The following is a 21,950-nucleotide window of genomic DNA, read 5'->3' as shown; positions in this document are numbered from 1 at the left end:
TCTCTCCTCAGAGGCGTGGAGGCAGTTCCCTTATAAGTTTTGGAGAGTTAGCAGGTAGTGAGGAGCTTACCTGCTAACTCTCCTGACCAGTGTTGGGAGGGTGTTCCTGCCAGTGTACTCCATCGCTAATTGGTATACTCCTCTGGGTTGTTTTGAGCTTTTCGTGGTTGGAGCCTCACAGGACACCTGGGGCCATCCTGGTCTCAAGCACTGGGAACCCTGTGTCTGGGACGTCCAGAGACCTGCCCCAATGTGGTGGTGACCCGTTGTGGGGAGAAACTCCAGTGTTATATTCGGTTAAGGGAAAAGACTATTAAGTTAGACAAACAAGGAGGAAGATTTTGGGCTGCCCCTTCCGTCCTGCAGTGGAGGCAGAGTAAGAAAAAACCTGCATCCAAGGATCCTTCCCAAAAGAGATTCAGAGTAGAGTCAAAGACTGAGACAAACTATCCTGCCAGGTACTTGTGGCCTGGTTTGGCCTCTGTTGGAAACAGGATACTAGGCTTGATGGACCCTTGGTCTGACCCGGTATGGCAAGCCTTATGTTCTTAAACTAAAGAGTGGAAGAACTGCTAACCGTGAGTAGAAGAATTGTAAAGATCCTAGAGGACCCTAATCCAGAGTCTTCAGCCCCTGGGGAGAGGAGAGATTACTCTCTGTACAAGGACAAGATTTTTGGCCATCCGTGGAAAGGGTTTTCCTGCTCAGCTTAAAAGGTTGCCCTGCCCACTGTAATCAAGGAGAGACAAGATTGTGGTGCTGGAAGCATATTTATTGTACCATCTGCAACTATCTTATACAGTAAATTTAAGTTTGGACACTAACCCAACGCATCCAGCATCTTTAGTTGGGCACACAGCAAACAGAAAGAGGTGACCCCCCCTCACCCAGGGCTAACCAGAGGAAGTTAGTCACCGCTGCACTGGGACCTGAAACATAGAAATGACGGCAGAAGAAGACCAAACAGCCCATCCAGTCTGCCCAGCAAGCTTCACACATTTTTTCTCATACTTATCTGTTTCTCTTAGCCCTTTGGTTCTATTTCCCTTCCACCCCCACCATTAATGTAGAGAGCAGTGATGGAGCTGCATCCAAGTGAAATATCAAGCTTGATTAGTTAGGGGTAGTAGGGGAAGTAACCGCCGCAATAAGCAAGCTACACCCATGCTTATTTGTTTTAACCCAGACTATGTTATTCAGCCCCTATTGGTTGTTTTTCTTCTCCCTGCCGTTGAAGCAGGGAGCTATGCTGGATATGCGTGAAGTATCAGTTTTTCTTCTCCCCTGCCGTTGAAGCAGAGAGCTATGCTGGATATGCGTGAAGTATCAGTTTTTATTCTCCCCTGCCGTTAAAGCAGAGAGCTATGCTGGAAATGCATTGAAAGTGAAGTATCAGGCTTATTTGGTTTGGGGTAGTAACCGCCGTAACAAGCCAGCTACTCCCCGCTTTGTGAGTGCGAATCCTTTTTTCCACATTTCCTCTTGCTGTTGTAGCTTAGAGCGATGTTGGAGTCACAGTAACCATGGGTATGTTTATTGAATAAGGGTATTATCTCCAGGCGAGCCACCCACTCTTTATTGACGGCCTCTTGATTTTATGGATCCACAGTGTTTATCCCACGCCCCTTTGAAGTCCTTCACAGTTCTGGTCTTCACCACTTCCTCCGGAAGGGCATTCCAGGTATCCACCACCCTCTCCGTGAAGAAATACTTCCTGACATTGGTTCTGAATCTTCCTCCCTGGAGCTTCAAATCGTGACCCCTGGTTCTGCTGATTTTTTCCTACGGAAAAGGTTTGTCGTTGTCTTTGGATCATTAAAACCTTTCAAGTATCTGAAAGTCTGTATCATATCACCTCTGCTCCTCCTTTCCTCCAGGGTGTACATATTTAGATTCTTCAATCTCTCCTCATAAGTCATTTGATGAAGACCTTCCACCTTTTTGGTCGCCCTTCTCTGGACCGCCTCCATCTTGTCTCTGTCTCTTCGGAGATACGGTCTCCAGAACTGAACACAATACTCCAGGTGAGGTCTCACCAAGGACCTGTACAAGGGGATAATCACTTCCCTTTTCTTACTCGATATTCCTCTCTCTATGCAGCCCAGCATTCTTCTGGCTTTAGCTATCGCCTTGTCACATTGTTTCGCCGACTTCAGATCATTAGACAACCATCACCCCCAAGGTCTCTCTCCTGCTCCGTGCACATCAGCCTTTCTCCCCCCATCGAATACAGTTCATTCGGATTTCCACTCCCCATATGCATAACTCTGCACTTCTTGGCATTGAATGTCAGCTGCCATATCTTCGACCACTCTTCCATCTTCCTTAAATCCTGTCTCATTCTCTCCACTCCTTCCGGCGTGTCCACTCTGTTGCAGATCTTAGTGTCATCCACAAAAAGACATACCTTACCTTCTATCCCTTCCGCAATGTCGCTCACAAAGATATTGAAAAGGACCGGTCCCAACACCGATCCCTGCGGTACACCGCTTAAAACCGCTCTCTCTTCAGAGAGAGTTCCATTTACCATCACACATTGTCTTCTGTCCGTCAATCAGTTTGCAATCCAGGCCACCACCTCAGCACTCATCCTAAGCTTCTCATTTTATTCACCAGTCTCCTGTGCGGGACAGTATCAAAAGCTTTGCTGAAGTCCAAGTAGATGACATCGAGTGCTCTTCCTCGATCCAATTCCTTGGTTACCCAGTCAAAAAAGTCAATCAGATTTGTCTGACAGGATCTTCCCCTGGTGAATCCATGCTGCCTCTGGTCCAGCAATTCTCCCGACTGTAGATAGTTCACTATTCTCTCTTTCAACAGTGACTCCATTACTTTTCCCACCACCGAAGTGAGGCTAACCGGTCTGTAGTTACCAGCCTCTTCTCTGTTCCCACTCTTGTGAAGCGGGACCACCACCGCTCTCCTCCAATCATTCGGCACCACTCCCGAATGATTGGAAAAAAAATGACTTGGGAAAAGGAACCCTTTTCCCAAGCCAAAGGGTCCGCACCCTAGAGAAAGGGGCACAGAGGAGAGCTAGTCAGGGCTCCTGCCCCAGAGGACTTACAAATACTTTCATGGCCCCACCCGTGCAGGACATACACACTGGGGTAGGGTTGCACCTACGTTAACTCAAATACCTGCTCTCCATGTGCCACTCACACATTCTTTTCTCCCAGAGCTGGTCCACTACCAACCCCTCATCCTTCCACATAACAGTAACTTCCATCCAGAAAGTGCAGGCATTCTGCTTTCTTCACACAAACTTGGACCTTATTTTATCTGATTTAAATATCAGCTAAACCATGTAAGACTAAAATCCCTTACAGTATCTTAGAGAGAAAACAGAAAGTAGATGTAATCAGAAGTGCTGCAGGATTAATTTTATCTTCTCCTTAGCCTATTCAATTTCTCCCTAAAAACAACAAATACAATCAATTTCTGTTTTTTAAAATTAATTTCCTGGATCATGTTGTAACATAACCTAAAGGCTCATCTCATAACTGCACTTACATTCTGTAACATAATGAGGGCAATTTTCAAAGCCATTTCAAACTGCCCGCTCTCAATGCACATGTAATTTTTTACCTGCAGGATTAGTTCAGAGGAGACAACAATATGCATATTCAAAATTATCACACGTTGTTGTGCTAGGGAAAAGTATTCACCCACAGAAAAAGCAGGCACACATCTCTTGGATGCTTTTTCCTGTGGTAATAATCAAAGCAAACTATGCACATAATTTTGCTTTTATTATGGGTGCAAACCCCATGGGTAAAAAACTATGATGGCAATTTTAAGTCGATCATGCATGTGCCCATACATGCGCGTATTGGTGTGCGAGCAAAGATACACTGGAATTTTCAATTGTGTGTGCACTTGCGCATTGTAAAATATACCAACCGTGGGTAAATAAGCTCCTAATTTTAAGAGGTTACTTGAGCACAGCTAACATGCATGTGGTTATAGGATTTTGTCGGATTTTACACACGTACATCAGTGAATTTTAAAACATGCTTGCGCGAGGCACATTCCTAGTTTTCCAATTAGCCCACCAGTTTGTCCAGTTAATCTCAAGGGAGTTAAAGGGGCACTTAGAGAAGATAAGGCCATCGTGGAAAGATTAAATGATTTCTTTGCTTTGGTGTTTACTGATGAGGATGTTGGAGAGATACCCATACCGGAGAAGGTTTTCATGGGTGATGATTCAGATCAACTGAACCAAATCACGGTGAACCTGGAAGATGTCGTAGACCTGATTTACAAACTGAAGAGTAGTAAATCACCTGGACTGGATGGTATACATCCTAGGGCACTGAAAGAATTAAAAAATGAAATTTCAGACCTATTTCAATTAATTTGTAACCTATCATTAAAATTATATGATGTACCTGAAGATTGGAAGATGGCCAGTGCAAGTGCAAAGTGATGCATATAGGGAAAAATAACCCTTGCTGTAGTTACACAATGTTAGGTTCTATCTTAGGAGTTACCAACCAGGAAAGAGATCTAATCTACCTCTCTGCTTTTAAAAATGCCAGGATAAATTAACCTATACATTCACAAGGCAGGCAAATTTAGCCAATCAATAAAAGTGGTGGCTCTAGGGGCAGGTAGTGGTGATTCCAGCGCTAGCCAGGTAAGTTTAGGGGGAGACCCCAGCCACACAAATATCACTCCTAAATCTAGCCTGTATTTTTTCTAGTGGCTAAATTTAGATGAATTTTCAGCTGAAAACCTACTTAGTTTCAGCTAAAAATTCACCAAAAGATAGCCAGCTACAATTAGCCGGTTATTTTATCCATCCAGTGGCTCTCTGAAAATTTACCTCATATTTCATTTTGTTTTGATGGAAAATAAAGGATGGCCAAGTTACAGCCGAGTGGTGCTTTCAAAAGAAATGCGCAGTTCACTTCTCTCCATTATAAGCACACCTTGCACACTGTTCATAGTGAAGAATGCAAAAAAATAATTTACTACTATAAAATCACCACAATCACTACATCATGGATAAGCTTACAGGTGCTCTAATTTTCATTGACTACATATAGAGATCGCCATAATTAAGTAACTAAAATATGTTTACGTGCCGGATCTGTACTCTCTTCTCTTAACTTGGTTTCGGGGGGCAAAGAGGGACAAAGTTACAGCAGAAAATTGTGTAAAACTGTGTCAATGTTTTGCTAAAAGAGGACACATAATTGCTCAGATAACAATACAAGGCAACTCTCCTGAAAGGTCTCTTTATTTAACGCTGGTTTGGTTGAATGACCTGCGTCAAGGGAACTCATTAAAATATTTAAATGATACTAGTTTAAGGGATCTACAGACCTTTGGATGTTTAGCCATTCCATGTCTGTGGAAATAATCTTTATTGAATAAGACCTAAAGTACTTACCTGAAATTTGAGTTTGTTTATTGATTTCTGTAGAGCCACAAAGAAGCTCCTGAAGCAGGAGAATATCTCAACCTATTCATTAATATACCTTGGGATTAATTTTCATTAACCTATCTTGTGGCAAAGTGAATGGGCACTTTTGTATCCATGCAAATATAATCTATGTAGTTTCTCTTGGAGAAATTATTTACATTTAATTGCGTACAAAAGTACCCCATATGGGGGTAATTTTCAGAGCCATTAACATGCAAAAAATCCGGTTTTGTGGGTGTAAAAGGCTGGGGCTGAGTGTGTCTAAACGTACCTGCATAACCTGGTACTTTTACATGAACTGAGCAGAGGTGTTCCAGAGGCACAGCTAGGGTGGAAAGGACATTTATGCACATGTAGGTGAATTTTCAAAAATGTTATGCACGTAATAAATTAGCATATATGCACACAAGTAGCCTCTACTTGCTTATTTCATATTTTATAAAAGTAAAAAATATGCACGTATTATGCACATATTTTCACTTTTGCATGCACATACACACGTGCAAAAGGGACGTCTGGGGGCCACCTCTTATGCGCGTAAGTTACTATTTTAAAGGATACACGCATGTGTTTGCCAACTTACATATGGCGGACGTCATACTGAATATGTTTACTGTGTAGTACTGACTGGGTAGGAGGTCTGGGTGAACTGGAGGCAGTTCAGGCTGAAGAACCAGGAAGGTCGCGATGACTTCCAGAAGGAGTGGGCGAACTGGTGGACTAATTGGTAAAACTGGTAATTTCCTTGATGCACACATGTTTTAAAATTAGCTGACCTACATGAGTAAGTCTTACTTTACTTTTGTGCTTAAAATATATGTGTGTATATTCTTAAAATAGGTAGGAAAACAATGCATGTTCAGTGCATTGATATGCGCGGTTTCAATGCATTGCAATTATTTGCGTGTAAGCCTGCATATGCGCATATGCTGTAGGGTAGAGACACGTATATTTATAAAACGTGCATTTAATATTTATCATACACATGGGGGCGGATTTTCAGAGCCCTGCTCGCCTAAATCCGCCCGGATTTAGGCGAGCAGGGCCCTGCGCGCCGGTGCGCCTATGTTCAATAGGCCTACCGGCGCGCGCAGACCCCAGGACTCGCGTAAGTCCCGGGGTTTTCCGAGGGGGGGCGTGTCGGGGGCATGTCGAGGGGGCGGGCCCGATCCGTGCGGCCTTTTCGGGGCGGGACGTAGCGTTTTGGGGGCGGGCCTGGGGGCGTGGTTACGGCCCGGGGCGGTCCGGGGGCGTGGCCGCGCCCTCCGGACCCACCCCCAGGTCGCGTCCCGGCGAGCTAGCGACCCGCTGGCGCGGGGATTTACGTCTCCCTCCGGGAGGCGTAAATCCCCCGACAAAGGTAAGGGGGGGGTAGGTGAGGGGAGGGCAAAAGAAAGTTCCCTCCGAGGCCGCTCCGATTTCGGAGCGGCCTCGGAGGGAACGGAGGTAGGCTGTGCGGCTCGGCGCACGCCGGCTATACGGAATCGATAGCCTTGCACGCGCCGATCCCGGATTTTAGCGGCTACGCGCGTATCTACTAAAATCCAGCGTACTTTTGTTTGCGCCTGATGCACCAACAAAAGTACGCCAAATCGCACTATTTGAAAATCTACCCCATGGGTTATAAAATACTATGGTAAAACTATGCACAGCCGTAAATGTGCAGAATGCTGAAACACACAGTTGTTTGAAAGTTATCCTTCCACTTTTTTATTTTAAAAAGCATATGCACACAAGTTATGCCCTCCGAACAGGAGGTGCAGCTTTATGCCGGAGAATGCAAGTGCGTACTTGGCCAGTTGCAAAGTCTGTACATGCAGACTTTTCCACTATGTGCGCAGTTTGAAAATTACTGTCATAAAGGGTAATTTTCAAAGCCACTGCAGTTCGTAAAACAATGCTTAGCCATCGAAACGGGCTTTTAGAAAACTTATGTGCATGGCACCACTACACATGTAACTTAAGTGCACACTTTCACTATGAAACTGGTAAAGAGAATACACACACACACATGAGGTGCATAGGGGAAACTGCGTTTGTATATTTGAAAATTCAATTTTACGCATGTAGTTACACCCCCAACCTAAACATACCCCCTGGAATATCTCTTTCCTTAATGTGGCTAAAAGCACAGGTGTGGTGAAATACTTGTGGACTTTTTAACCACAATGAATAGACAAATTTTCAGTATCATGGATCTAGCCAGCTATCTCCCTGGTTAGCCAGTTAAACCTTTCTGAAAATTATCCTTATGTATTGTACTACAGGGATGTGCCAGGTATTTATACTGTAGATACAGGGATGTATTATAGCACAAAAATACATATCAAATATTAAGAGATATCATAATGCATTGAGATTAGGTTGCTACCAAAAACCAGAATGCAGTTAAAGCTAACAGGAACATCTTCTTTCGGTCTGTAGCATCAACAAAGAGTCATAAATGCGACCTTCAGTGAGTCTTTGCCATAGTTGCCAGCAGGTTTGCTAACAGCCCAGGTGATGCCAGTAATGTCCTGGTATCCCATACAAAACAATGATGTTTCATTACACTTGACATGTCTTGATGTGCATGAAATGCCATGTCACATCAGGCACAATGACGTTTTGTCTCCAAACCCAGACATGATCATGAGATCACACTAGAATCATGTGAGGAGTTGGCAGCTAGGGATTTTTTTTAAACCACTATTCTCCCCCGGTTCACCCCCCGCATTATTTCCTTTCATCATCTGTGAGCTTAGTGTGAAAAAGGTTTTAAGCATGTTTCGTGCAAAACATCATTACACTTGACATGTCTTGATGTGCATGAAATGCCATGTCACATCAGGCACAATGACGTTTTGTCTCCAAACCCAGACATGATCATGAGATCACACTAGAATCATGTGAGGAGGTGGCAGCTAGGGATTTTTTTTAAACCACTATTCTCCCCCGGTTCACCCCCCGCATTATTTCCTTTCATCATCTGTGAGCTTAGTGTGAAAAAGGTTTTAAGCATCAGGTCCACATGGCTGATGGAACTTTTGATGTTACAGAGAGCAGGTAAGATGTCACCAATTGGTTTTTGGAGAATGATGTTGAAGTGAAGGAGAGATGTGTGTAGGGAGAAGAGATGTGAAGCTGTTTACCCGCTGCTGCTTCATTCGGGTTCCTTGTGTGCCCTATATGCTGACACGCTGTGGAAGGCAGCTAGAAAAGGCGTACTGTCCCTTTAAACTCTGTGGTGATGCTTTAGCAATGAAGTTTTGCTTGGAATGCTGTTGACTGTGTAGCCTTGGGATAACTACAAACCCTTTGATTTGTCAGACTGCAGTTTGTACAGGTTGCTTTCTGGGCGTATTTTACAGATTCCCGCCCTGCAGCCGCCTGCAGACATTCTGGCTGAGGGCCAGAGTCCCAGCCGACAGAGGCACCACCTCAAAGAAGCAAGTGGCAGGTAAGCCTGCTCCAGCTGGGACACCTGCCACTCTCAGAGTCACCTGAGGTCCTCTGGCTGATGGAAGCGGAGACAGTGAAATTCCTGGGTAATCATATTGTTACCGTCTCTGTCTGCCACCTGCAGTGCAGAAAGGCGCACATACAGTACAGGGCAATGCACCTTCATATACACTATACCATAAACAGAAGAGATAATAGCTGCCTGTTAAGTCTCAGGTTAATCTCTATATGAGGATATGGGGCTCTATCATTATCATGAGCAGCCATCCCTTCCTATGATCAGTAAGAATAAAACGACAAAAAAACGTTAGTAAAAAAGGCCTTTTTGTGTCTGCTTAATATTGAAGAAATAAGCTCCTAGGTCCACAGTGTGCCCTGCACTCTGAGACGTACACAACACATTTTGCACCAGAATCACCTCCAGCTGTTAGAGGTCACTCAGTGCAACCAGGAACCATAAAGGGATTGCTAGCCAGCTCCGATTAATTTTTCTTCAGAATTATAAGGTCAGCAAAATAAGGATCAGCCTGTCTGTTTTCTCCATGACTTCAAACTCTGCTCCCTCTGTTTTCCGGAGAAATGGTGTCGCATGCATTTCTGCAAGCAATGTCATGTTCATACCTGGGAACTCTCCCGCCCGGAGACTCTGGAGATTTAGACAATTTACCAGGTCTCCGGGCAGGACCATAAAATCTCCGGGTGGCCGCCCTCTCGCTGCTCTTGGTTAACTTCTGGCCCATGTCACGGTGGAGCAGGGCAGACGATCGAGGTGGCTGCAAGGGACTAGGCAGGCACCATCAGTGCACACGAGGACCTCCAAAGGAGTCATGTGAGAGCACGAATCGGAGGGAGGGAGGGAGAGCGAGAGAGCTGTAAGAGGGAGAACGTGACTCTCTCTATGTATCTACCACTATAAGAGGGGCACTTTCAACTCGGGGGGGGGGGGGGGGGGGGGTGGGGGGGGGGGGGTTACATTGGTCTGCCCAGGGCGCTACAGACTGTTTTTTGGGGAAGGGAAGAGAGAAAGTGTTTTGTGTCGCTGTACCTGCTCTCCCTTCCTCCCCACCCTCCACCCCACTAATCTTGAAAAATCTCAGGGTGAGCAGAACTCAAAAGTTCCCAGGTATGGCCATGTTACAGACATGCGCATTTAAAAGAAAAAGAAACCCAAAACTTCAGGATGCGGCGTAATAGCTCTGGCCATGCCATCTTCAAAATGGAAAGGAAAACCTGCATAAATACTTTATTCATTCTTTTTTTTTCCTAATATGATTATTTTGTGTTTTCCTCTCATCAGGTTGGGAAAGAAACAGCGCAGTAGAACTGGGATTAAGAATACAGGGTCACCTCGGTCCTAGCATCTTTCAGGCGCAAAGGTCTCCTCCTGTCTCATCGCCTTTGGTATTCCTGCCTGCCCCCTCCCTTCCTTTATTTTAATTATGTGTGCAGGTGCCTAAGACCTAGATGATGCTTTATTATTTAAACCCGGTGTAACTACGCTGGTTTTTCACTGACCTGATGAAGAGAGGATAACTCTCAAAAGCTCTGCGCATAGAGGTATTAAGTCAAATAAAAAAGGGATCGCCTACAAGCTGTTTGCTGGCTTTTAATTCCAGTCAGATACTAAGCGTAGAAGGAGAGTAGAAGGCATTGCTCTTCTTTTCAGAGCTCCTACAGTCATATAGGACCCGGGCTTTGCTTTACCTCGTCTTAAAAAAAAAAAAAAAAGTCACGGAGCCCCATGATCCAGCAGACTGGTCAAAAGATGTGAACCTCTCACTAATCACAGAAATGTCATAAATCAATCAAATGTGACTGAATAATCGCCCAGAAAGAATCCCAATGGTCATCACACTGAGCAGCACATTACTCGCTAACACTCACCATATTCAAGTCAGGAATGAACAGACAAATCTGAGAAGCAGCAGCAAAAGCTGAGCGTTTGGTAACGTGAATTAAACAGGGTGGAAGCAGAGAAAGACCCCCATCTGACGTGTGGGCTTTGGGAAAGGATCTGAAAGTCCTGCTATAGCAGGCAGTGTCTTATTGTGGATAATGGACAGGAAATAGAGGGCAGGAGCGAATGGTTGGATTTCCAAACGGATTAAGGTCATTCATTAGTGGCGTGCCCTGTGCTGTTTTATATATTCATGAATGATCTGGAATATATCTGCAGATGATACAGAATTATTCAAAGCTGTTATGCAGAACTGCAGAAGGATTTTTGTTTGACTGGGCATCTAAATGGCAAATGAAATGTAATGCGAAAAAAAAGTGCAAAGTGAGGCACACAGGGAAAAATGATCTCATTTACAGATACGCAATGCTGGATTATGTATTAGGAGTCACAGTCCAAGAAAAAGACCTTGGAGTCATTGTGGCAAAATAATAATGTGGACAAATAATAAATTATATGAAATAATACATGGAGTTCCTCAATTCAGTGTGCGGCAGCAGTCAAAAAAAGCAAAGGAATGATCTGAAAAGCAGCGGAGAATAAAACGGAAAATATCACATTGCCTCCATCAATCCATGGTGCGACCGTACCTCGAGCACAGTGTGCAGTTCTGGTTGCCCCATCTCAAAAAAGATATAGCGGGACTAGAAACGACAGAGAGGAGAACAATAAAAATGAGAAAGGGGATGGATAAACTCCCTTATGAAGAAAGGCTAAACAGGCGAGGCTCTTGAGCTTGGAAAAGGAACGGGCTGCCAGGGGGATATGACAGAAGCTTATAAAACCATGAGCAGGGTGGAACGGGTACCTAAAGGACGCTTATTTACTAAAACACGGGGACACTCCATGAACCTAACCACCAGCAGATTTACAACAAATCGTAGACAGGACCTTTCCATCCAGCACACCAGCAAGCTGTGGAATCTGTTGCCAGAAGACGAGATCAAGGCGACAAGCACAGCGAGGTTTAAAAGAGGTTTGGACCTTGGAGTGACCCAGTGGGAAAACTACACAAGAAGCAAAAGCAGGGTCATTTTCTGAGTTCTTTCGGAGAGTTAAATAGTGTTTGACACAGAGAAATGGCTTTCTACATAAGTGCCAGCCCAACGTGTGGGTCCAGTTAAGCGCCTGTATCCTGTCTGCGCCTAAGTTCGCCCGGACTGAGTGGAGACGTTCCCATGGGCAGAGCTAGGGAGGCCCTTGCACCTGAATGCACGCTTTTGGATTTTCTGAAGCACGTGGGTAAATTTTCTCGGTTTACATTTGTGCGGACACGTTAGGAGGTGTTACATGTGGACGGTTTCGGTGGGATAGTTTTCAAAGGGATTAGTAACTCATATGTGTTCCTGCTGGCTGACTTATTCTGATTGTTAAAAAAACTTCAACCATAAAGAAATATGAACGCTTATGAATTATAAAAGATTGTCAAAGCTGGGAATATTTTCCTTATAAAAAAAGCTGATTTCATGCTACGAGTTAGTGTTATGTTCACGTGAAGGGGAGTTTTCAAAAGGATTTACACGCTTAAAACTGGATTTTAGATGTGCAAATGTACTTTACCTGTGCAAGTGGGCTTTCAAAATTGCTCTAATATATAGAAACATAGGATTTTCTCACGTAAGTGTACTTTACTCGAGTTAATGGCGTTTGAAAATTGCTACAATAGTAGTTACATTTACATGCAGAAAATTACCTCTTAATGGAGGCAGTTTTCAAACAGCCAGCATAGTTGTAGACGCTGCAGGGGTAACCTATACAGAGCAGCAATTACAACCCTAAAAATAAACCTTGCTGGGCAGACTGAATGGCCTTTTTCAGTCTCTCTCTCTGCTGTTATGTTATCTGTTTCTACTAATGCGTGTACGTTTTTCACTTTTTTCAAAGAGAAACTATGCGGTTTTTTTCTTTCAAAATTAAAAACTGTAAAATGCCCCTCCTCTCCGTAATGCGTTCTCTTAGCTGCACCAGAAAGGGGAAGGGCTGGCGAAGGGGAAATTACATTTGTGGTCATTCATTCTGAACTCTTCATGGGTCCTTTCCTGCATAGACTTTGTGCCTGCAGTTATAAAGGTATCTGTGGGCCTCGTCGGCCTGCATTTTGAAAGGGAAAAGCCACCAGGACATTCCCTTTAAAAATGAGCTTGTACTCACGGATTTGCAACCTCCCTCTGGCCATTATCTAAATTATATTTTTCCACTATTTCTCTACTTCTTGTAGATTCCAATCCAAATCCGGCAGATTGAAATCTCCCTTTTTTCCCACCTTTTGGATGTCTTCGATCAGATCTCTGTCCAGTTCTTCTGTGTGAGTTGGTGGCCTGTGGATCATCGCAGTTCATAATGCTTCTTCTCTACCCCATGACCCTTGCAATTCAGTTACTTGGATATTGTTTTTGACATAGAGAGCTACTCCTCCCCTTTTTCTGTCCTCTCTGTCCTTCCTTAACAAGTTATAGTCTGGAATGGCCGAATCCCAATCATGAGAGTCAGTGAACCACGTCTCCGTAACAGCAGCAATGTCCAAGTCCTCCTCCACCATTACAGCCTGCAGGTCTGGGATTTTATTGCTCAGACTATGAGCATTTGTGGTCATAATTTTCCAGCTGCTCTTCCTAGTCACCTTTTCTGCAATTTTTAACAGATCGATTTTGTTACTTTTTCTTCCTGCTTTGCTTGGGGTGACATGCCAATTTCATGATCACCTCTTACCACCCCCACTCCCTAGTTTAAATGCCTGATAATGCATGATCTGAATTTTTCACTTAGCATCCTCTTTCCTTCCAGAGATAAAAGTAGGCATCTTTATCATAATCTTTTATTGCTCTATACACAGCCCCAAACTCCAATGTATCCAAAACTAAGGGTGTGCATTCGTTTCCAACATATTGGTAATCCGCAACGTATAGGGCCATATTCATTGTATTCGTGGGGAAGTGAAACATATCGCGATTCCCCATGAATACAACGAATCTTCACCGAATTATTCAGCCATCTAAAGGAGAGAATTTAAACAAACCCCCCCACCCTCCTGACCGCCCCAAGACTTACCAAAACTCCTTGGTGGTCCAGCGGGGGGTCCGGGAGCCATCTCCTGCACTCACGCCGTCAGCTGCCGGTATTCAAAATGGCACCGATAGCCTTTGACCTTACTATGTCACAGGGGTTACCGGTGCCATTGGTCGGCCCCTGTCACATGGTAGGAGCAATGGATGGTCTCAGCTGCACTCAGATCTCCTTGCTAGCGAGACCCCTAATTTGGGTATAGCATGGTACCCCCCTTGTGGGCGCCATGTGCGTGTTAAGAAAGTGGGCGCTGACTTTTCAGCGCCCACTTTCCGCGCTTTCTATTGCATCGGCCCCTAGGGATGGGAGGGAGAGAGGATGGTGGGAGGGAATAAACAGCAGAGATAAGAGAAATATATATTTATTTATTTATTTATTTAAATTCTTTTACTATACCGATATTCAAGACGAGGTCTTATCGTACCGGTTTACAATATAACAGGGGAAACCAATTAACAGCTAAGTAGAAGGTAAAGTTACAAAAAACAGGGAGCGAAAAACATGGGAGATGGAAGACAGGAAAGATTTAAAACGATAACAACTGCAGAGTGATAAAATAATCAACTAAAAACCATAGAGTAGCAAGACTTAAATAGAGATTTATCCTGGGCGATTATTAACATAATATATCCTGTGGGAGGAGGAGAGAAAGAGAGGTGAGCAGGGGGGGGGTATATTGGGGGTAAAATAAAGAATAAAAGTTATATTAAATTAGATTTTTAAACTTAGCCTATCAGATAAGCTCTTCAGCCCTCAGCCAAGCTACATGTGCTTGAATTCTATCTCGAACTAGAATTAGTAAGGCTTGAATACCCCTTGCTGTGCAACTGATTAGAGCAATGCATTTCTTCCTTAATACACAGGGAATTAAATAACTAGCAAGATAATACCACAGCACAAGACAGACTGAGAACTAGCAGAGCTAAGAACACTATTGGAGAAATTTTTTTTTTTTATTGAAAAATTATACAGCCACATACAAGACAGAAGCAAAACAGCACAATGAGTGATGTGATCACATTTGCAGATGACACAAAATTATGCAGAGTAGTTAAATCTTAAATGGATTGTGATAAATTGCAGGAGGACCTTGCGAGACTAGAAGATTGGGCATCCAAATGGCAGATGAAATTTAATGTGGACAAGTGCAAGGTGTTGCATATAGAGAAAAATAACCCATGCTATAGTTACACAATGTTAGGTTCTATCTTAGGACTTACCACCCAGGAAAGAGATCTAGGCATCACAGTGGATAACACATTGAAATCATCGGCCCATTGTGCTGTGGCAACCAAAAAGGCAAACAGAATGTTAGGAATTAATAAGAAGGGAATAGCAAATAAAAAATGATGGATGTCATAATGCCTCTATATCTCTTCATGGTGAGACCGCACCTTGAATACTGTGTACAATTCTGGTCACCAAATCTCAAAAAGGATATAGCTGCACTGGAGAACGTGCAGAGAATTGCGACCAAAATGATAAGGGGCATGGAATGGCTCCCCTATGAGGAAAGGCTAAGGAAGTTAGGGCTATTCAGTTTGGAGAAGACACGACTGAGGGGGCATATGATAGAGGTCTGCAAAATCATTAAAGTACTTGCACAGGTTAATGTAAATCAGTAATTTACTCTCTCAGATAATAGAAGGCCCAGGGGGCACTCCATGAAGTTAGCCAGTAGCTCATTTAAAACAAATCAAAGAAAATTATTTTTCACTCAGTGCATAGTTAAGCTCTGTAATCCATTTCCAGAGGATGTGGTTACAGCAGTTAGTGTAACTGCTATTAATTAATAAGCAATAGTAGATTGAGATTTATTTGTTTGGGTACTTGCCAGGTACTTGTGACTTGGATTGGCCACTGCTGGATACAGGATAGTAGGCTTGATGGACCCTTGGTCTCACCCAGTATGGCAGTAGAGGAGGACTGGAAGCGCGCGCCATTACTCAAACCCTTCCATTAACTGAGTGAAGATTAATTTAACGGTGGGTAAAGAGGATTGGTAAGTATAGCTTTCTGAAATTTTTGGGCCTATAAAAGTTTGGTGAAAGGTGAAATTAAGGGATATATTATTCAGAGAGTTTGTGTGTCTCTGAGGTAATAAGCAAGCCAGAGATAGTTAATTCTAGTGTCTGTCTTTCCCACCCACTCAACCCTTGATTTTTAGGCATGAGACACTTTCTCATTAAAAATCAATCAAGGTCTTATCTAAATCATACTATTGCACCAGCCCTTATTGAAAGTTTAATCATCCCCTTGTAGGACACTAGCTGATTAATTAGTAAATTCACCTGTAAATTTAAAGTACTCTCATTCCAACTCCCTTGGTATCCTAACCCTAACTAGGAACTCAATAAAACTAAGATGAAGGCAGCAGTCCAGCAGCAAGAGGGGGGCTTTCCAGTCTTTTGCATTGAATGTCGCATGTATGATTTTTTACCCGCCGGTGAGAGATTGTATGAGTGCACTCGGTGCAAAGAGCTTCTGGCTCTCAGGGAACGAGTCTGATCTCTGGAGGCTAGAGTAGCAGACTTGGAGGAGCTGAGGGAGACAGAGAGGTACATTGACGAGACCTTCAGGGACATAGTAGCCAAGTCCCAAATCCATTCTGGCAGCCCCAGTGCTGCCTTGGATCAGAAAGGTCTCCCAGTAGGAGAACATCACCCTGGTGTAGCAGGAAGTGATCCTGTAGCAAGGACCTGCTCTCCAGGTGATGTATTGTCCTCTCGCACTGAGGACAAATCTCCCAGGGCTACTGCTCAGGAGGGAAGGGTTAGGCCGGCCATCATAGTTGGTGATTTGATTATTAGAAATGTAGATAGCAGGGTGGCTGGTGGACGTGAGGACCGCCTGGTAACTTGCCTGCCTGGTGCGAAGGTGGCAGACCTCATGCGTCACCTAGATAGGATTATAGACAGTGCTGAGGAGGAACCAGCTGTCGTGGTACATGTGGGCACCAATGACATAGGAAAATATGGGAGAGAGGTTCTGGAAGCCAAATTTAGGATTTTAGGTAGGAAGCTGAAATCCAGAACCTCCAGGGTGGCATTCTCTGAAATGCTTCCTGTTCCACTTGCAGGTCCCCAGAGGCAGGCAGAGCTCCAGAGTTTCAATGCGTGGATGAGACGACGGTGCAGGGAAGAGAGATTCAGCTTTGTAAGGAACTGGGGAAACTTTTGGGGAAAGGGGAGACTTTTCCGAAAGGATGGGCTCCACCTTAACCAGAGTGGAACCAAGCTGCTGACACTAACTTTCAAAAAGGAGATAGAGCAGCTTTTAAACTAGAACAAGGGGGAAAGCTGACAGTCACTCAGCAGTGATTGGTTTGGAGGAATGTATCATTGAAGGATACTAATAAAACAGGAGAGTTAGGGCATCCCAACAGAGAGGTTCCATTAAAAGCAAACATAGACCATATGCCTATACGTAAAAAATCACCGAAGCTAATGATTTCCGAATTATCCCAAACAACTGAAAAGCAGGTTGTTAAAACAAACAAAAAACACACTTTGAAATGTCTGTATGCCAATGCCAGAAGTCTAAGAAGTAAGATGGGAGAGTTAGAGTGTATAGCAGCAAATGAGATTGACATAATTGGCATCACAGAGACTTGGTGGAAGGAGGATAACCAATGGGACAGTGCTATATCAGGGTACAAATTATATCGCAATGATAGGGAGGATCAACTTGGTGGGGGTGTGGCACTTTATGTCCGGGAGGGTATAGAGTCTAACAGGATAAAGATCATACAACAGACTAAATGCTCAGTAGTATCTATATGGGTAGAAATCCCATGTGTGTTGGGTAAGAGTATAGTGATAGGAGTATACTACCGTCCACCTGGACAAAATGGTCAGACAGATGATGAAATGCTAAGAGAAATCAGGGAAGCAAACCAATTTGGCAGTGCAATAATAATGGGAGATTTCAATTACCCCAATATTGACTGGGTAAATGTAACATCAGGACTTGCTAGAGACAAAGTTCCTGGATGTAATAAATGATTGCTTCATGGAGCAATTGGTTCAGGAACCAACAAGAGAGGGAGCTATTTTAGATTTAATTCTTAGTGGAACGCAGGATTTAGTGAGAGAGGTAACGGTGGTGGGGCCACTTGGCAACAGTGATCATAACATGATCAAATTTAAATTAATAAATGGAAGGGGGACAATAAGTAAATCTGCAGCTCTAACACTAATCTTTCAAAAGGGAAACTTTGATAAAATGAGAAAAATAGTTAGAAAAAACTGAAAGGTGCAGCTGCAAAGGTTAAAAGTGTTCAACAGGCTTGGACAATGTTTAAAAATACAATCCTAGAGGCGCAGTCCATATGTATTCCACGCATTAAGAAAGGTGGAAAGAAGGCAAAACAATTACCATCATGGTTAAAAGGTGAGGTGAAAGATGCTATTTTAGCCAAAAAAACATCCTTCAAAAATTGGAAGAAAGGCTCCATCTGAAGAAATAGGATAAAACATAAGCATTGTCAAGTTAAGTGCAAAAAATTGATAAGACAGAATCTGAAATGAAGTTGGCAATAGAGGCAAAACCTCATAATAAAAACTTTTAAAAATATATCCGAAGCAAGAAACCTGTGAGGGAGTCAGTTGGACCATTAGATGACCAAGGGGTTAAAGGGGCTCTTAGGGAAGATAAGGCCATTGCAGAAAGACTAAATTAATTCTTTGCTTCAGTGTTTACTAATGAGGATGTTGGGGAGATACCAGTTCCGGAGATGGTTTTCAGGGGGTGATGAGTCAGACGAACTGAACAAAATCACTGTGAACCTGGAAGATGTAGTAGGCTAGATTGATAAACTAAAGAGTAGCAAATCACCTGGATCGGATGGTATGCATCCTAGGGTACTGAAGGAACTAAAAAATGAAATTTCTGATCTATTAGTTAAAATTTGTAACCTATCATTAAAATCATCCATTGTACCTGAAGACTGGAGGGTGGCCAATGTAACCCCAATATTTAAAAAAGGCTCCAGGGGTGATCCGGGTAACTATAGACCAGTGAGCCTGACTTCAGTGCCGGGAAAAATAGTGGAAACTATTCTCAAGATCAAAATCATAGAGCATAGAAAGACATGTTTTAATGGAACACAGTCAACATGGATTTACCCAAGGGAAGTCTTGCCTAACAAATCTGATCATTTTTTTGAAGGGATTAATAAACATGTGGATAAAGGTGAACCAGTAGATGTAGTGTATTTGGATTTTCAGAAGGCGTTTGACAAAGTCCCTCATGAGAGGCTTCTACGAAAACTAAAAAGTCAAAGGATAGGAGGCGATGTCTTTTCGTGGATTACAAACTGGTTAAAAGACAGGAAACAGAGAGTAGGATTAAATGGTCAATTTTCTCAGTGGAAAAGGGTAAACAGTGGAGTGCCTCAGGTATCTGTACTTGGACTGGTACTTTTCAATATATTTATTTTATTTATTTATTTATTATTTTTATATACCGACATTCATCTCAATTGAGATATCACACTGGTTTACATTCAGGTACTGTAGGTATTTCTCTATCCCCAGAGGGCTTACAATCTAAGGTTTTTGTACCTGAGGCAATGTAGGGTAAAGTGACTTGACCAAGGTCACAAGGAGTGACAGCAGGACTTGAACCTTGGTCTCCTGGTTCATAGTCCACTGCTCTAACCACTAGGCTATTCCTCCTCCCATATATATAAATGATCTGGAAAAGAATACGAGTGAGGTTATCAAATTTGCAGATGATACAAAATTATTCAGAGTAGTTAAATCACAAGCAGACTGTGATACATTACAGGAGGACCTTGCAAGACTGGAAGATTGGGCATAGTAATAGTAATAGTACCATGTACAGCCCAATTCATATCTTTTTCATTTATGGATTAGGATTCTGCTCTTTGTATTTTCTTTCTAATTATCTTGACGTTAACCTTGAGATGTGTTTATCCACCCTCCTTAGCTCTGGACTTAAGGTTCCTTCTTTCTTTTAGTACCTTTTTTCTTGGAGAATCAAGGATGGGCTCTTGATATTGTATTATCATATTTTACTGCCTGAAATCTTTTGATTTATATCTTGGCACTCTCATTCTTAGACTATGCTTCTTCTCTTTTGTTGCTGGGTTATTCTTGAATGTTGTGGTTTGTGCTTGTTAGGAGGTTTCTCCTACGATGATGTACATTTGATTGGGAAAAAATGTAAAACTAGAGACACATTAGATATGACATGCTCTTTTCTTTTTAGCCAGCACGCAATATAATTTTTTTATTATTTCTGTTAGGGTTGTGACTCCAACTTGGTTTGTTTTGCATATACAATGTCAGGGAATGCTGGGTATGATCTTGGTTTCTCTTCTACATGTAGGGCCTTTATGATTACTCTTATTTTAGGATTCAATATTCAGTATGCAGATTTATATGACTTAATCTGCATGTTATTTCTCTTATATCTTCTCCCATAGGGAGGGTAATTATCAAACAACCTGCATAGCAGTAAAATTTGCATGTACACTGTACCCACAGACTTTACTGAGGATTTTTCAAAGTGAACTTACACAAGAATGCGCACAAACTGCCTTGCACAAAGTTACACCTGGTCCAAGCAGGATGTAATTTGTGCACAGTAATTTATGCGCAGGCTTTTTTTTAAAACCAAAAAGTATGGAGACCACGTGACCTGATGAGCGGGTAGGCAGCACGCTCACCGCGCTCCCGGCTCCCCCGTCAAAAAACAGCTAATAAACCGGCGAATTTAGCGTGCATCGTGGCGGCTCCAGCGGACATAACCCCACATCAAACCACCCTCGACTCGTTTTTCAATAGTGGTGACCCTGGGATGGCTTCTAAATCACAGCGCAGAGAAAAACTTCCGAGTCGGCAAACAGAAGGCAAGATGGCCGCCGGACCCCCGAGCCCCGGCACGCCGAAAGAATCTCCAGATCTGGTAGGAGAGGTTACACAAGCAGTAGTCCAGGCACTGGAACCTCGATTCTCGGACCTGGCTCAAAAAATTATCTCTGGCAATGAAACTTTACAAGAGATAAAAACTCAAGTGGCAGATACGCAGCAGCGCATAGCTGATGTGGAAACTGAAACCCAAAATCTTCTTCAACATCAAGGAAAACTTTTAAAACAGGTACATTCCCTTGAAGATAAGGTGGAGGACTTAGAAAATAGGTCCAGAAGAAACAATCTAAGATTTGTGGGTCTCCCCGAGGCTGTGCTCGATAAAGACCTAGCAAAACTTTTGGAAACATGGCTGTTAACTGAGCTGGGCCTGACAGAGCTCCTGGGCAGTGTTACTGTCGAAAGAGCGCATAGAATGGGGATAAAAAAAGCGGATGCCCTGAGACCCAGGGTAGTGATAGCACGCTATTTGAATTTTTGTCATAAAACTGTGATTCTTCAAGCCTTCCGGCGCCATGCTAATCTCGTATACGAAGGCTGTAAAATCATGATTTTTCAGGATTACTCAGTAGCGGTATCTGCTAAGCGCCGAGAGTACTCGCCAATATGTGCTGAGTTAGTGAACAGAAAAATCAGGTTCATGCTCCAATACCCGGCCAAACTGAGACTGGAACATAATGGGGCCTGGCGCAACTTCGAATCTGTAGAAGATGCTAAAATATTTCTGGCAAGCGCCTCCACTCCGCAATGACGCTGACACGCTGGGCTACTTCAGTGTTCACTTCTTCTTCTCCTTTTAGGAGACGATCATCTGTTAAATTCTTGGTGTTGCCTTTTGTATTTGCTACCTCTGCATACGGTTAAAACAGGGGATTTATGCTTTATATGTTATTGTTCGGCTTAAAAATCCGGTTGGTCACTGGACGCTTGACTAACGATGGGGGGGCTGGTAAGGCACAATTGTGGTCTCCTGTCTCCGTTTTATGGAGGAGTTAGGGGATTTCACATTTATTGGGTTGGGTAGGGGGGCAGGGGGGGGGGAAAGGGTCTTGGGGGAGCGTTTTTTTTTTTTATTTGCACCATGGCACTACTTATTGTTGAGGTCTATAGGAACTTGTTCACCAGATTGAGTTGGTGTCAGAGCTTAAGCTTGTGGACCTGG

Source organism: Rhinatrema bivittatum, unplaced genomic scaffold (genome assembly GCF_901001135.1).
Source record: "Rhinatrema bivittatum unplaced genomic scaffold, aRhiBiv1.1, whole genome shotgun sequence".
In the NCBI taxonomy this organism is placed as follows: domain Eukaryota; kingdom Metazoa; phylum Chordata; class Amphibia; order Gymnophiona; family Rhinatrematidae; genus Rhinatrema; species Rhinatrema bivittatum.
The sequence above is the reverse complement of the archived record's forward strand: the minus strand, read 5'-3'. Positions refer to the sequence as shown.